At 42.7% G+C, this 12811-nt stretch overlaps 1 long non-coding RNA gene across 4 annotated transcripts; it reads left to right on the top strand.

Annotated features, from left to right (window-relative positions):
* Nucleotides 1-791: 791 nt before the first annotated feature.
* On the top strand, nucleotides 792-7138 carry LOC123128405 (uncharacterized). 4 transcript variants are annotated; one of them, XR_006463109.1, is made up of 8 exons: nucleotides 792-1510; nucleotides 1608-1707; nucleotides 1833-1932; nucleotides 2124-3517; nucleotides 3605-3869; nucleotides 3951-4032; nucleotides 4116-4227; nucleotides 4325-7138. It is a non-coding gene; the product is annotated as an uncharacterized lncRNA (long non-coding RNA). The 4 variants fall into 4 exon arrangements; XR_006463108.1 differs by having other exon boundaries at nucleotides 792-1119; nucleotides 2124-3869; XR_006463104.1 differs by having other exon boundaries at nucleotides 2124-3869.
* Nucleotides 7139-12811: the final 5673 nt, after the last annotated feature.

The following is a 12811-nucleotide window of genomic DNA, read 5'->3' as shown; positions in this document are numbered from 1 at the left end:
TGAAGACTCGTCGTTACCGTTATCTTACGTGCCATGTGCCTTACACCTGTCACTACGCATACTCCTGCCCCAGAGGAGAACGAGATGAGGCTTTTGAGATGCTCATTGAGTATCTCCGGGCCCTGGAGGCAGCCTTCGACAACCTGGTGGACGACTTCGTAGCTACCCGCATGGACTCAGTCCATGGCTGTGCTGCCAACAGGAGGGAGCTCCTACCCATCGCTCCACCACTGACTTTGGTCTCGTCCTCAGCATCTTATACGCCTACTCGTCGCCTGCCTTCTACCGAAGAATTCAACCAAGTCATTGCACCCACTTCAGCGCGCACTGCACCACCCTTCGCGCCCGCTCCTGTACGTGTTGCTCCGCCCCTGGCAACCGCTCCGTCCACTCTGCTCAGCACTACACGTCTGGAGCCCATTAGCGAGGAGGAAGTCGAGTCCCCAACCTCGCTACGCCTCGCCCTCGGTAGGGCAAAGGAGGTCGTCAACATCTCTGCCTGAGTACGCTTAGCTGCCGTGTATTGTATCGCTTTGTAAGATATCTCTACTCCTAATGTCTCAGTTGGTAGGTCGCGTTTCGGGTTTTATTTTCGTCCCACCTAACCCGGCCTATTTTGGTACTTCTTTGGTACTACTTCCCACCTCCCTCCCAACCGCGAAAAACCAAAAAAAAACCCTCTAGCCGAGTACCCCACCCACCCCCACACGCCCAATCTCCCGTCGCATCCACTTGACCCATCGAAAATAAACCAGCGAAAGCAAGCCGGCGAAAATTAACCAGTGAAAAAAAATCGCCCCACTCTGCGCCCTCGAGCGAGGTTTCGTGCCCTCGGGCGAGAAACAGTCGCCCGACTCTTTCCCTCCTTCGCCCGCCGCCTCCCTTCGTCCCTTCGCCGCCGTCGCCCTTCGTCCCTTCGCCGCCGCCCTGGCCAACGAGCCTCCCTCGATCTGTTTCCTAAGATCTCTCAAGACCGCCCCAGCCCCGAGACAGGCAGCCACCAAGATCCGAGATCGGAGATGAGCCGCCTCCGCTGAGGAACGAGAGGAGCCGCCGCCTCCAGGTCGTTGTTGTGCCACACCGGCGCCTCCAGGTCGCCGCCGTCACGCACTGCCTCAGGTCCGTTGACCACTCCTCTCCTCGCCACTCCTCACTGCCAGCCCCGCACAGCTCTGCCTCCACGACGGGGATTCGCTCTATGGCGTCCATGAGAGGTGGCTGCAGCCTCCATGGTGCTGATCCGGTCCTTGCTGCTGGATCCGGCCCTCTCCACTCCTCTTCCCAGTCTGATCCAATGGCGACCGCACGACATCGACCTCCCGGATGGCGTGAAGTCCCAGCGGCAACCTCAGGCCCCTTGCGGTTGGGGTCGATTTGAGGTGGCTCCGGTGGAAACATGGACCACATCACACTGTTACAAGGGCTCCCGAGGCGACATCCAGTTGCTCCGTGTGCGGGGATTATTTTCACCTCTGTTTACTTTTGCGTTTATTTTGCACGCCAAAAACAGGTGAGCGAATCGGGATTCAGCCGTGCGAGATTTTTTGCGATGATGTTGCTCCATGTTCTTTTTGTGATTCAGTTGTTCGTTTTGCACATGTTCATAGTGGGCAACCACGAGGTCATCGTCACTTCGAGCGCGGCGAGATCCTCGAGGTCGTCATCATCACAGACAAGGGCACTGGCAGATCCAATGGCGGCGGATTCGTGAGTACCCACCCAAACAAATCTCTCTTCCCCTCGTCATCGACTGATCTTCAGTAGTTAATTTTCTTGCTTAATTCAGTCCCGTTAGTTGATGCTATGCCCTGTTTGATGCTGTTACATTCCAGGAGGCGGAGGCGGCCATTAGGGCGTGCTTGAGTCCGTACCCGATGATTAGCGGCCGGAGGGCAACTGCAACCTCGCATGCCTCGGGTCCAGAGGTCCAAGGTACCACAACCAACTGCCTCTTCAGCCATATGCTGGTAATTAATTAGTTCGATTATTTGATTAACGTAAAATTCACTGAAATATATGAATTATTAGTTTTAGTGAGAATTAACCACGATGCATTTCATAGTTTGATTGTTAGTCGTTGACCATTAGCAAGAATCTGTCAATTAACTTATATGTAATGGCAGGGTGTCCGTGTTGAACGTAGCAGATGGTTGCCCTTCAAGCATCAACAAATTGGAAAATTCAAGCTCTGATTAGATTACAAGCAGGGCAGAAAGGGAATCAACACCATCACTCCAAAACATTGAAGGTGAATAAGTGAACCACTATTTAAGTAAATAGACGAATCATATTTTGTTAGAACTAACCAGTTGCTGCTAACATAATCCTCTCCAGGAAGATCAGTTTCAGACAATATAATCTGCTATTTACTTTCTAATTTCTATGTATTTAAGCATGTTCAAACTCAGTACAATTGTACAAATGGATATATTTTGATTTGGTGACTTGCTAGAGACGATTGTTCTGGACAGAACCTGGACCTTATGATATCTACCTATATATATGTTTCTGGCCGCATGTCTACTTATTCTCTTAAGGCCACAGTAGGACCGATCGACACTAGATATATCTAATAACTGTATCATGGTTTTCGCAAAAAAAATAAATTAAAAAATAACTGTATCATGGGATCACATGCCATTCTTTTTGCTGAAAAATCACCTGGCTTTATTGGAAAGGCTTGAAACAAAGCGACCTGCTTGACGAGCTCCAAACAGAGGTAAGGCTTGATGCCCCCGCTGGATCAACTATTTTTACAATATTGTTGTGACTTTCTAATGACTGCAGCCCATTTTTTCTTCATTGTTCTTTGGTCTTTTTTGGGAGATTTAACAAGTTTCTGAACCATTATGTAAAAGAATTGGAATCACTGACATATTAAATTCAGCCACAATTGCATGAACGAGTGAGTGCTGAGTAGCGAACCCAATTTTTGCCATTTCAGATATCTAGCAACGTAATAATAAGACCACTAAAACTAATAATGGTACTATCTCTTACAAATTAATTTACCCTTACAACGGATTGAGGCAATAGATTACCGAGCCTGCATCATGATGGCCCTTCTTTATGTCAGTTGTCTTGGACCAGTTAAAGGTAACCGCATCTTTCTTACAATTTTTTGGACTATTAATATTTTCCCTGTCTGAGCCAACCAAAAGATACTTTCATGCAGCTATTTCTAATTTAATTTAAACCAAGATGACTATCACCAGTCCCTTTTTTAGTTTTCATGCATTTATCAAGGAAGCTACTTTGTTACTTGGAATGATAGAATAACTACAATGTAGATATGCTGATTTTGTGTTTGAATCAGTCTGTTCTGCTGAATGCCTCTTTTATTTGCCAAGCTCCAATGGCTTACCAAGATGTGGCTTTTTTCATGGAGAGTAGTGTTTGCCCAAAAACTACCGTGGAACCAATTGTGCCTCAGCCACCAAACTTTCCCAAGTATGGATATACGACCTACAATGTACACAGTATCAAAGCCGCATTAAACAAATTGTTTTGTTGTCAGGTCAGCAACTCTTAAGAATTGTTTTTATTGTATAATTTTCCACTTCTTACAACTTACAATTTACTGAACTTGTGAATGTTGGATTAGTTACCAGCATCACAAGAATATTTGCGCCGAGCGGCGGATCGGTTGACCAGATATGAGAAAATCACATTGCGCCAACTTTTATCATTTTTCATTCTGTGTTCTTATCTCTTCACTGAAACAATGATATATCTTTCCAGAATGCCTGCCGTTGTGACGTTTTGGGGAAAATTAGCAGATGCCCTTGATGCAGACAAAGCTACAACGGTGGTCTGCTCAAGAACCCGTTATAGTTCTATTTGTTGGCATGCCAGTACATGAATTTAATGTATGTACTTATCGTCTTCTTATATCCATCCTGCACAATTTAGATAAGAAATTAAAATTACCTGTTAAATTTTTTGTACAGGAAACTTGGCCTTCAAGTCCTGTCTGGCAACTTGATGGTACATAAATCCAACTATTTCTGAAGCGGCAGCTATTCTAGGAAGGTACACACAGCACAAATGATCCATCTGTGCAACTAATTTTCAATAATCCAGCATCTGTGTTGACAAATTTCACAATATCTCAGATCTACTGCAAGATCCCATCAAATTGAGATAAGCACCGGCTCACAGGGTCATCGCTAGGCAACAAATACAACAATCACATAATTATCAGCCGTTGACCCTGGTGGAATCATGGTATGTTGTCATTGCTATCAAAGCTACACTAATGTCTTTCTCCGAGTAACAATATTTGGTTTCTTGATAAAATAGATTGATCTGATTTGACTTGCAGGACCAGTACTATAAACTGGAAATAAAGAGAACTGAAGTGTCCCCTTCCATGGCGTTGGGGGGCCTTTCTCTGCCAGGCGCGGCGGCTCCTCGGTAGGATGATGCAGCTGGCTCGGCGGAGGCTAGGACACATTACAAGCCCCCTCACCCACCCTGACGAGAAGGGCGGCAAGACGAAACTGCTTGCTGATTTTTATCGTTGCATAAATATGCTTATTGTTACAGTGCTTGTCGCAGAGCTGGAGATGAAAAGAACCAATCTTACTTTACTATTATGTGAGAATTATTAGTCTGCAAATTGATTACTAATCCCTCCGTCTCAAAATAAGTGACTCAACTTGTACTAGCTTTAGTACAAAGTTAGTACAAAATTGAGTCACTTATTTTGAGATGGAGGGAGTATTTTCTATCCTTTGGTGAAATGACCAAGAGCAAGCAAGATGTTGCCAATACTTGCGAGATGATAGTGTAGTTGGCCTTGACTTCCTTTTCTGGTCCTAACCAATTTTAGAGAACAGTGTAATGTTTTTCATTGTTTATTATCCTCGGTGCATACAAAAAATTACTTGAGTCTCAGGTAGCCAGGTTGCATTATCACCATCTTACAAATATTTGTTGTGCAGGTCTGAGCTGTGTGCAAGGAAGCTCAACACATTGGAGGAAAGCATTGTCGGATATATGGTATCCTGACCCTCTTACTTGGGACTGGGATAAGTTACAATCTTACATGTTCTGAGTTCTGTACTCCCATGTACTTGGGTCCAATAATTTATCTTGACATTATTTTAAAATTTTCTCTAAGATGTGCATATCACTGCTGAACTTTTTGCAATATATAAATTCAGTGTTATTGTGAACACTTGAACAATACATACTGATGTGTAGAATGAGATTGTTGTATACTGAGGACTGAGGTAATCCTTTAGTCAGCTAAATAGTGCATAGTTTACTGATGTAGATTATTAGTAAGCTTCTAATAAATATGATTTGCCAAAAAAATAAATTGCGCATACAAGAGTCAGCTAGGTAAATATGATTTAATAGGTTACTGAAGATTTGCGATGAATAAAAATTGCACGGTCACCTAGGTAAACCGCAGGATGTTTTCCCCACCATGGATGTCTTCTTATGTCAACCTGCTCTTGGTAAGTACAGTATGAACTGCCAAAATTTCAATGGTACATGAGTGGATAAATTTTGCATGATGGTGAATATGTTATCATTGCACTAAAACAAATCTATGCTATGATGTATCTTGATCAATCTACAATACCATTTGGGGTAAACGCTCATGTAGATAATCATGTCTCCTTGAAATTATTTGTATGTAAATAGTTTTGTGCTATGGTGTACCTTTGCTGCTCCTGAAAACTCTTAGTGTAAATGGTCATGGAGATAATTATGTCTATTTGAAGTTATTAGAAAGTAATGAAATTCTATGTTCATGCCATTTCTCTTTTCTTTTCATGAGAAAAAATCACTCAAGGAAGGATCAAATTATATAGCATGGCCAGAGATGAGTAACTCGGAGTCACAACTTCACCACCATTTCCAAACGCAAGTTTGTTGGGAAGTCAAAGTCATGCGCTAGGTTGAGAGGAGGGGAGGCATCTGGTAGAGAGAAATGGTATCTCAGTGTGGCATCGAGGTCTTGAGAGAATGTTTGTTTAACTACCATAGTTTCAAGTCATTTTCTACTCCATAGCAGCACACAATTATCTTATTAGAATTTATACACGGGTGTTATTACTTGGTAGAAACAAGTGAGAATACCACAATTATTTGGGAGAATTTTTATTACTGAGACCTTTATATTTCTTCTAGACAAAAAGCCAACATCTTTGTTGAGGTTGAAGAAATGGGGAGATAAAGTTGCCATAGCGAAATATGCATCTTTCATTAACTGTAAATAAGAAATTCAATTCTCCGTCATCTCTCTGAGGTAGTGGTAACCTTCTCATTTTCCAATCAGATATATAATACGCCATCATCTGTTGGAGTATGTGAGGACATTTTCATAGTTTTGCTAAAATCTAGAAAAGATGTCAAGCAATGGTATGGTGAGATGACATACCTTTGAAGAGACGACAATGCTACATGCTGCTTTGTCTTTTTCAAGAGTGGTTGGTTAAGGAGGCATGTGGACTCTCAAGGAAATAAGCGGGAGAGAGAATTGATATTTGTAGCTATATGAATAGATATTACAGGCTTGTGTTTGACATATATTTTCTGAATTACGAGCGCATATGTTTTCGGTTATGCCTTGCCAAAGCACGAGCACTTAGCTAGCAGCATTCAACATGCATGCATATATGTTTATATGTTGACTTCTGTAGGTCTGAGATAAAACGGATGGCTTCGGATGATGCTTTGAAAATGTCCGTCCACAAAGTCACGGACATACTATGACATACTATGATGGACGGGACTCAAATCTCATCAAGTTTTACACAATGAGAGATGCATAGAAATAATTGTTCTTCCTTGTACATATGTTGCACATAATAATACAAAAGGTTTATTTCTATGTATGTTTAATTTTGCAGAGTATATATCAAAGAGATGGAGAGGGATTATGTCGATGTTCAAAAAGAATCCATAGACAAGGGTCCTGAGGCAATGTCGTTGGAAGGGGCTGAAAATTTTCTGAGCTTTATACAACAATATTGGATATGCAAGCAGAAAAAAAAGGCTAAGGCCCCTTTTGGTTCATAGGGTTGGAATAATAATAGGAATATAAAAATTATAGTAAATGAGATGTCATGTATCTCAAATCATATGAATAGTAATATGAAAAGAGATGTCCTTTCATTCATATCATTGGATTTTTCCATTGAGTCTAGGTTAATATTATTTTCATATGAAATGTGAAGGATAGGAAGATTTTGTCCATAGGAATATGATTCTATTCCTACAAACCAAAGGACTTTAAATATATTTTTTCTATAAAAATCCTATCATATAGAATTCCTATAAAATTTCTCCAAACCAAAGGAGGCCTCAAAGGCCCGTAGCAACGCACGGGCATTGTACTAGTGTACATAGGTTGTGAGAAGTAGCCTGTTTGCGCATCATGTAGGATCTTGAGAAGTGCACTAGCCTAAATAACATGTCAGGATTATGTACGCATATCCTGAGTGATGTATTGTATAATTACCGCCCGCGTGTAAGATATGTAATGAGCAGTCCTTCTCCGTGCGCAAGTCGATTTGTTTTTCTTAAGTAAGCTGAGTTATTTATTTCTATTTGCCAGCTTTATGCATTTATGGTTTTGTTTTGCGACTCTTTCCGCTTTTCTTATGAGTTTTACAAAATATATCCCAAGAGTGAAAAATGTCTCGTCCTTGGACACGCTCCATGCCAACTCCACCAGAGGAAAATTATGATACACAACCCAACAACGAGTTCACTCAGGGACAGTCAAGCCAACAGGGCAGTGAATCGGCACTTTCACAAATGTGCCGCCTTTATGAGCAGAGTCAGCAACAACATCGTGAGATGATGAACCAAGTCATCAACATGGGGAATCATCATGGACAGTATCAGCAGCATTCCAAGTTATCTGAGCTACAGAAGACATGTCCTCAAACATTTTCTCACACTGACAAGCCTCTTGAAGCCGAGGACTGGCTTCGAGATATGGAGAGGAAATTAATTATTGCAAAGTGTTCAGATCTCGAGAAAGTACTATATGCTCCACACTATCTCACAGGAGCAGCCGCATCGTGGTGGGAGAATTTTCTGCACATGCATCCCAACGAAAATGACATAACCTGGGATGATTTCAAGGAAGGTTTCCGTGGTGCACATATTCCTAAGAGTATTATGAAAATCAAGAAGAGAGAATTCGATGACCTCAAACAAAGGAACATGACAGTGTCAGATTACAACAGTCAATTTACCCTATTATCCCGCTACGCCAATGAGGAGCGTATGACTGAAATCAAGAAGATGGAGAAATTCCTTGACGGTCTGGCGCCCGCGCTTAAATGCCAACTGGTCGTGCACACTTTTCCTGATTTTAAAACACTGGTGGACAAGGCCATTACTCTGGAAAATGAGAGACGCAGTCTGGAAGATATCCGCAAGCGAAAAAGGGACCAGACTAATCACGCTCGCAATCACCGAAGCAAGACAGATTTTCAAAAGGGTGGGACACACAAATTCTCATCCAATGTCTCACGCCCAATCAAGAATTTTCATGCAAGGGACAAGGAATTCACCTATTGCCCCGGCGTTACTTGTTACGCTTGTGGAGAAGAAGGGCACTATGCCAAACAGTGCCCCAAGCCAAGGAGTTCAACCCCAAAGCCAAACAACGGCGGCAATAATTCAGCGCCCAAGCGAAATAATTTCAATCCCAACAATAACCACAGGAAGGGTCACCTGAACCATGTAACCAAAGAGGAGGCACAAAATGCTCCGGATATCGTACTCGGTACGTTTCCTGTCAACACAATACCTGCAATGGTTTTGTTTGATTCTGGAGCCTCTCACTCTTTCATTTCGAAAAGTTTTTCTTTGCAAAATAATTTTTCGATACTTCCTTTGGAGAAATCCATAACCATCAAGTCCCCTAGGATTCAGCAAGTTACTCAGAATTACTGTCAGAATGTGGTCATTGAGCTCGAAGGATTGGAGTTTCACGCAAATATCATTGTATTGGAAAATAAAGGACTGGATGTCATCCTAGGGATGGATTGGCTAACCACCAATAAAGGTTTTATCGACTATTTCAACAGGACCGTGATTCTCACACACCACCAAGGGAAGACAATAAGAGTATCAGCCAAGGAAGGAAGAATACCCCGTCAACCGAGATTAAATAAGGTGGACGTTTCTGAGCTAAACAAGGTTCCAGTAGTGTGTGAATTTCCGGATGTATTCCCTGAAGAGCTGCCAGGCATGCCACCAGACCGAGAAATAGAATTCCGCATTGAGCTAGCACCAGGAACCACCCCCATATACAAGAAACCATACAGAATGGCACCATCCGAGTTGATCGAGTTGAAGAAGCAAATAAAGGAATTACTGGAAAAAGGATACATTCGAGCCAGGTCCTCACCTTGGGGATCACCAATTTTATTTGCCAATAAGAAGGATGGAACGCTGAGATTGTGTATTGACTATCGAGCACTTAACATGGTCACAGTCAAAAACAAATACCCGATGCCAAGGATAAGCGATTTGTTTGATCAACTTGCTCAGGCCAAGGTATTCTCAAAAATTGACTTAAGGTCAGGATACCATCAACTGAAGGTACGAACGGAAGATATCCCCAAAACAGCCTTCACCTCCAGATATGGACTGTACGAGTTCACAGTGATGCCATTTGGATTAACTAACGCCCCAGCATATTTTGTTCACCTCATGAACAAAGTATTTATGAAGTTTATGGACAAGTTCGTCGTGGTATTCATCGACGATATTCTGGTATACTCCAAGACACCAGAAGAGCACACAGAACATCTCAGGATTGTGCTAGGAGAGCTATGAAAACACCAATTGTATGCCAAGTTCAGCAAGTGCGAATTTTGGCTAAGACAAGTAGGTTTTCTAGGCCACGTGCTGACTCAAGACGGTATCGCAGTGGACCCAGAGAAAGTCAAGGCCGTACTTGACTAGAAATCACCAGCCAGCGTAACGGACATACGGAGTTTCTTGGGAATGGCAGGATATTACCGCAGATTTATTGAATGATTTTCCACCATAGCCAAGCCTATGACACAGTTGCTCAAGAAAGATAAGAAGTTTGAGTGGACAGAAGCCTGCGAGAAAAGTTTCCAAGAGCTAAAGCGGAAGTTAACAACAGCATCGGTATTAATTGTACCCGACATACACAAGAATTTTGAAGTATATTGTGACGCGTCCAGAAAGGGTCTGGGATGCGTGTTGATGCAAGAAGGCAAGGTTGTCGCCTACGCTTCAAGGCAACTTCGCAAGCATGAGGAAAATTATCCCACTCATGACTTAGAAATGGCAGCAGTTATTCATGCACTCAAGGAATGGAGGCATTTCTTACTTGGGAATCGATGTGAAATATATACGGATCACAAAAGTCTCAAATATATTTTCACGCAGCCAGAACTAAATTTATGGCAACGACGCTGGTTGGAATTGGTAAAGGATTATGATGTTGGTATCCATTACCATCCAGGGAAAGCAAATGTAGTGGCCGATGCCCTGAGTCGGAACCCCAGCTCCGACGGAAACTATCTGCACAGCTTGAGGCCCGAATTCCATCAAGAATTTGCCAAGCTCAACTTGATAATGGTAGCAGAAGGCACCATATCAAATTGGAAATACAACCCAACCTTGTGGAGAAAATTAAAGAAGCTCAGCTCGGTCACCCCAGCATTGAAGGAATTAAAAGAAAGTTGAGTATGGGCAAGGCCTCGGAATTCGTCATAGACAATGAAGGAATATTATGGTACGGAGAAAGGCTATGCGTGCCAAACATAGAAGACCTTAAACAGCAAATTTTAGCTGAAGCGCACACCACTCCATATTCGATCCACCCTGGAGGAACCAAAATGTATAAGGATATTCAGGAAATATTTTGGTGGCACGGTATGAAGAGGGACATAGCCGCCTTCATTGCATGTTGCGACTCATGTCAACGCATAAAAGCAGAACATCAGAGACCAGCCGGACTACTGCAACCTAACAAAATACCTGAGTGGAAACGGGATGAAATAGGGATGGATTTTATTGTCGGACTACCTCGGTCACGACACGGGAATGATTCCATATGGGTCATCACTGACAGGTTAACCAAAGTGGCACACTTTATTCCAGTGAAGACAACCTACACCACTCAGAGGCTTGCCAGGATTTATCTTTCCCGCATAGTTTGTCTGCACGGTGTCCCGAAGACTATAATATCCGACAGAGCCACTCAGTTCGTCTCAAGATTTTGGGAGCATTTACAACAGGCTCTGGGAACCCAACTAGCCTTCAGTACCGCATACGATCCACAGACTGATGGACAAACAGAACGCGTAAACCAGGTTTTAGAAGACATGCTGAGGGCATGTGTCCTCACATATGGAACCAGTTGGGAAGAAAGCCTGCCATACACCGAGTTCGCGTATAACAATAGCTACCAGGCCAGCCTACAAATGGCACCATTTGAGGCTTTGTACGGACGAAGATGTCGTACCCCGTTAAATTGGTCAGAGACCGGGGACAGCCGCATCTTCGGGCCAGACCTGCTCAGAGAAGCCGAGGAAAAGGTCAAGCTAATCAGAGACCAACTTAAGACCGCTCAAAGTCGACAGAAGAGTTATTAGGATCAGAAACATCATAGGGTCAGCTTCGAACCAGGTGAGTTCGTATACCTGAGAGTGTCCCCGATGAGAGGATTGCAACGGTTTAAGATTAAAGGAAAGTTAGCACCAAGATTCATTGGACCATTCTGCATAGTGGCACGAAGAGGCACTATAGCCTACCAGCTAGACTTACCCGAAGACTTGTCCGACATTCACGACGTGTTCCACGTCTCTCAATTAAGGAAGTACGTAAGCAACCCAGAGAAACAAGTATCCCATGAAAACATTGATGTGCAGCCAGACCTCACTTATCGAGAATGCCCCGTAAGAATATTCGAGGAATCTGAAAGGAGGACCCGACAGAAGACCATCAAGTTTTTCAAAGTCCAGTGGAGCAATCACACCGACAGTGAAGCAACTTGGGAAAGCGAGGATTTTCTTCGGACAGAGCATCCACACTTATTTAAGGATCAGCTGAAATCTCGGGGACGAGATTTTTCCTAAGGGGGTAGGTGTTGTGACACTCCAAAATTTTTTTATATGGTTTTTATCAAAAACTTTGTGGTTTTTGAGGAGAGGCCATTTTAAAAATTTTCTTTTTCAGAAAAACCTTCCACTTAAAAACTTTCTTTGCTTTGGCAAGGACTTTATCTTTTCAAACTTTAGTGTTTGATCTTTTGAAACTTCTTCTCTGTTGGTTCTCTCTCAAATTTATTTTTGGGAGTTTAATTTGTTTTCTTTTAAAGTGAAGCTCTATGAAAATTTGGGGATTTTCATACCTTGGAACCACCCTTGACTTTGCATTGTTCCCATGTGGTAAAACCCCTCCAAAACCTCCCCTACACCTTGTGATCAACCTAAGTCCTCTGTCCCAACTAATCCAAACAAGTTTTGGATTTTATTCTAATTATTTTTCCTCTCAAAATAAATCTGAAAAATTATTTGGAGCCTGAGGGATTTTCAAAGCAAGTACTCTTTTTCATTTGAGTTTTGACCTCAAACCAACTCTCCTGGGTAGTCCTTTGTACCCACAACCCAGAACCATCTTGATCCACTCCTCATCTTTTCAAAATTTTCAAAATTTAGTCTCTGCAAGTTTGGACCAGCTTTGTCAAATTTGATGAAATTCATATCTACACTTCCCCAAAAATTCCACCAAAATTCAGGCAGCCTACTTGAGCAATGAGAAGCCACTCCACCAAGTTTCAGCTCAAGGA

Source organism: Triticum aestivum, chromosome 1B, assembly GCF_018294505.1.
Source record: "Triticum aestivum cultivar Chinese Spring chromosome 1B, IWGSC CS RefSeq v2.1, whole genome shotgun sequence".
NCBI classification, from domain to species: Eukaryota; Viridiplantae; Streptophyta; class Magnoliopsida; order Poales; family Poaceae; genus Triticum; species Triticum aestivum.
Note: the sequence above shows the minus strand (reverse complement) of the source record. Positions and strands in the feature narration are given on the sequence as shown.